A 4,945-nucleotide genomic window follows, 5' to 3' on the forward strand; every position below is an offset into this window, starting at 1 on the left:
ATTACTAAATTTATTGGCCCCTCTAATGTTAGAAAAGTTGACCTCTTTCACATAGAGGGTATCCTACAACAGAAGTGTTAGAAAATACCCAACAGAGGGTACACGCAGCGGAAGACTTATAGTAATGCCTAGGAGCTCACACAGTGTGCAGTGTGGGTGTGGAATCACAAACTTCTTTACTTATGTGCATACAATAGGTGTGTAGACTCATCAATAGACAATGAACCAACCAGATAGAGAAACCACCAAAATATATATTTCCGTCCACAACTATGGACACAATACAAAAGAGACAGATCCAGAGTCCCACCAATGGTGTGGTCCTCTGATCTTACCACAAGGTCCTTCTCCTATCTGCTGGCTATCTCTAGACTCGAGCCCACGTGCTCCACCTCGATCATAAGTAGACTTTCCATCTAGATCCCTTCCACCTTGCTGTCTTTGCACCAACCTAGGTGGGCAGCACCCTCAGCTAAGTCTGTAGCTACTGTATGCCCTCTTCTCCTCTAGTGATGAGGCCCAAGACAAGCTTCCTACTGCTCCTTTCTGATGGGGCTTTTTTGCTGCTCCAAGTGATGTGAAATGAGGCCCAGGGCCTCTCCTTTTATAGGCCCCAAGGGGGCTGGCAAAAAACCGACCAACCTGTTATAGACTGGCCGACCAGGCTAGTCCAGCCCTAAAAGGGCACACCCCCCAAGGCTTTTGGCCCACCTTGCCCACACTTTCAGGGTCTTTTGGCCCTCCATTCAAGGCAGGTATCCAGCCTATAAAAGGCCTGCCTCTTGCCCACTGACAGCCACATTTCCTTCTGCACATACTGCCATAACTGCGCCTCTGCCAAGCCCTCTCCCAGTTCTGTGCAGAGCCATATGGGTTCCTTATGCTGGCTACTACTTCGCCTTTTGCTGCTGTAGATCCATCCTAGCTCCAGGTACCCACCATCTCTTTGATTCTTGCCCACATGGCATCTAATCAGATGCCCATGTGATGCACTCAAACCCTAGGTTCACCCCCCCCATGCTCTCCTCATATGGGGGCTTACAGATGGGGAGGTGACCTTTCCAACACCCCCTCTCACCGACACATCTCAGCCCAATGCCAACATGTCGATGAAGATGCTCCAGTAACTCCCTAGTCGTAGTCCTCTGGAACCTTTCGGTGTCGAAATCTTTTCCTGGCTTTGCATCCAATGGCTCCTGCTCCACCAAGTCCAGTTCCGCTTCTGCACACCATCCTGGTACACAGGTCCATCTTTGGTAGCACCTCCTGGTACCACCTCCTTTAGTCACGTTCTCGCCTCTGAACTCAAGCAATCCAGCCGTCACGATCTTCCAGTCATCCCCCTCATAATGAGTCAACAACCTGGAGTCTTCCAGGCACCATGCTCTGAGGGTTTGTTTCAACAAAGTCTGTAACCAATGAATATTTCCAGATAACCTGGACCATGAACTCTCGCTGAGTTCTCAAGCAGGTATTCTTCTGGCTTCAGTACTCTTTGGCCATCACCTTCTAGCAATCTACATTCGAGATTTGAAGAAGCACCAATACTTCCCCTTCTGCCTTCGAAGAAGGCCAATTCCTTCCAATCTCTTATCACCTGAGACAAATGAAGAGCAGAGTCTCTCCATAGAATGCTATAAAGGCTCAAATGCAGAATATCAAATACATACCAGAATGTTGTTCTGCCTAAATGTTCGCTCTGAAAGCAAACTCTCATTGAGGCACCCACCAAGCGCATGTGTAATCCTGTACTATCCCCTTCGAACTCCAGCATCCATCTGACCATGAGATCCCAGGGCCTTCCATGGAATCCACCCTCGTGTCAGTGTCAACAGCCACATACCTGGAAGGTACCAAGCGCTCCACGCTGTCCTTCATCTTCACAAAGGCATCTGACTCCTTGTCGACCCACATCTCTATGTCAGACATCCTTACTGTGATTTCTGGATCAACATATTGACCTCGGTAACACTCGGTGATGTAACCAGGAACAACTCTTCCATTACCACATTTGCTTTGGTCTTTCCCTTTGAATCTGAGTCAGACTCCTATTTGTTTTTTAGATCCGCCTTTTTCTTTCTGTAGTCCTTTGCAAAATGTCCAGGCGTATCACAATAGAAACACTTCTTCTTGTGCTTTCTCTTCGAAGTCCCCTCATCGTCAGAGTCGTCTTTATTGGACTTGCCACCGTTAGGCTTGCCCTTTCCTTTGCCAGCGGAATCCTTCACCAGCATCACCTTGTCATCTTTATCCTCGTTGTAGAGCTTCTCCCGAGCTTCCTCCTGTAGCAGTAATGGACACAACTCCTCAAACGTCAGAGGTTTGGTCCTCTGTCCTACTGTCACAGCCGTAACAAAGCTCTTGAAACTCCGAGGCAATCTCCTCAATACCATCAAGGCCAGATGGCATGAGTCTGTCTTCTGACCAATTGCTGCCAGTTGATCCCTAACCACCTTGACCTTCGTCAAATGGCTATGTACCGTATCTCCTTCTTCCATATCAAAATTGTAGAGTTGATGCTGAAGAAGCACGATCCGGGAGGTATTGTCTGTCTCGTACAGATCTTTCAGTGTGGCCCACGCCTCTACTGACATCTCGACCAGTTGGATATGTGGAAGAACAGAGTCCACCGTAGTCCCTATGATTATTGCCAGGGCATGGGCATCTCTTTCTTCCCAGGCTTCAAGCTCCTCTCTGTCTACTACCATGAGTACCTCCCCTTTACTGTCCACCATGTCCTCCAGCTTCGACTCCTCTCCCGTGGTCAGCTTCCACAACTTCCGAACTCCGGATCTTCACTTTCCAGATCCAGTAATTAGTCCCGTCTAGGTTCCTAGACTCTCCAAAATTAGGGATAGTGAAAGAGAGAAAATTGGGGGAGGAGGAAGGGAAAGCAGGGGTTGAAGAGGCTGTAGAGGTCGACATCTCTGCTGTTTATACCACACATCAAAGTCAACCAAACTCAATTTCAGTAAACCAGAACTCTGAACGCACCTGACTGAACCTGAGTCACCCTCCTTCTCGCAAGGGCACAATCCTCCAATCATGGAAGTCGATTCCCTAGAGCTTCTGAATCAGGGTCGTCCTTCAGCAAGGTCCTTGCCTTCAGGCTCCCACACCTGTGAGCCTCCTACTTGGGCTCTGATACCATGTTAGAAAATACCCAACAGAGGGTACACACAGTGTGCGGTGTGGGTGTGGAATCACAAACTTCTTTACTTATGTGCATACAATAGGTGTGCAGACTCATCAATAGACAATGAACCAACCAAATAGAGAAACCACCAAAATATATATTTCCGTCCACAACTATGGACACAATACAAAAGAGACAGATCCAGAGTCCCACCAATGGTGTGGTCCTCTGATCTTACCACAAGGTCCTTCTCCTACCTGCTGGCTATCTCTAGACTCGAGCCCGTGTGCTCCACCTCGAGCGTAAGTAGACTTTCCGTCTAGATCCCTTCCACCTTGTTGTCTTTGCACCAGCCTAGGTGGGCAGCACCCTCAGCTAAGACTGTAGCTACTGTATGCCCTCTTCTCCTCCAATGATGAGGCCCAAGACAAGCTTCCTGCTGCTCCTTTCTGATGGGGCTTTTCTGTTGCTCCAAGTGATGTGAAATGAGGCCCAGGGCCTCTCCTTTTATAAGCCCCAAGGGGGCTGGCAAAAAATCGACCAGCCTGTTATAGACTGGCCGACCAGTCTGTGGCTGGTCCAGCCCTAAAAGGGCACAACCCCCAGGGCTTTTGGCCCACACTTTTAGGGTCCTTTGGCATACCCTCTATGTGAGAGAGGTCTTCCTGTTGGAAAGGTCACCTCCCCATCTGTAAGCCCCCATATGAGGAGAGCATGGGGGGGGGTGAACCTAGGGTTTGAGTGTCTGTCACATGGGCATCTGATTGGATGCCATGTGGGCAAGAATCAAAGAGATGGTGGGTACCTGGAGCTAGGATGGATCTGCAGCAGCAAAAGGCGAAGCAGTAGCCAGCACAAGGAACCCGTACGGCTCTGCACAGAACTGGGAGAGGGCCTGGCAGAGGCGCAGTTATGGTAGCATGTGCAGAAGGAAATGTACCATGGCTAGTGGTTTTGGACAGTGATTGTGATGAGAAAATAAATGCAACATACCAAGGAGATATGCCACAGATCCAAAGGACCTTGGATGCCTGCCATGCCATTGAATTTGACCCAAAAAGCACAAGCACTCCTTAGGTGTGATTGGAGCCAATGCTTGCATAATTACTACCACTTTGTTCAGATCCACCGCAATTCCTTGTGCCGAAATCACATGCCCCAAGAGTTGGCTGCTATGGACTGCGAATGTACATTTCATAGGATTCAGGTTCCCCCCAATGCACATGTCCCATGTGGTGCTACTTGTATGTTGCCCACATGGCAGCCAATGTGTTGCCCATGTGGCAAGCCGAACATGCCCAATTCTACCTTCCATGATGCTCTCCTCACATGGGGGCTTACAGATGGGGAGGTGACTTTTCCAACAGCAAGCATGGAATAGTAGGTTGATGTTGAGTATTTGTTGTCCCAATCACCTACCCAATCAAAATCACATTATCCTCCTAGCTCCACACATGCGCTGTAAGTGATCCCATATGTGCTAGTAGCCTTCAAGTACCTTGGCACTTGCAATCCTACCTTCCAGTGATTCTTGTGTTTTTGAAGAGGATAACAGAGTATACCAACTGCAAAAAATAAATGTCCAGTCGAATTTATAGTCACATAAAGAAAACTGACCACCAATTGCCATGACTTGTTGGCATCCACCGAACGAGAAGTATCTTCATTACTTCAGCCTAACCTCCATTGGTGTTATTGCCTCCTTATAGTCCTCCATCTGAAATCCATACTAGAATCTTGCAGCGATACTTCTCCAAAAAAATGAAGATGGCGTGGTTTCCTTGTTTGATCGTTATTCCAAGGAAGTAG

This window comes from Dipteris shenzhenensis, chromosome 9 (genome assembly GCF_047967505.1).
Source record: "Dipteris shenzhenensis isolate YYH24624 ecotype China chromosome 9, Dip_SZ_1.0, whole genome shotgun sequence".
NCBI classification, from domain to species: Eukaryota; Viridiplantae; Streptophyta; class Polypodiopsida; order Gleicheniales; family Dipteridaceae; genus Dipteris; species Dipteris shenzhenensis.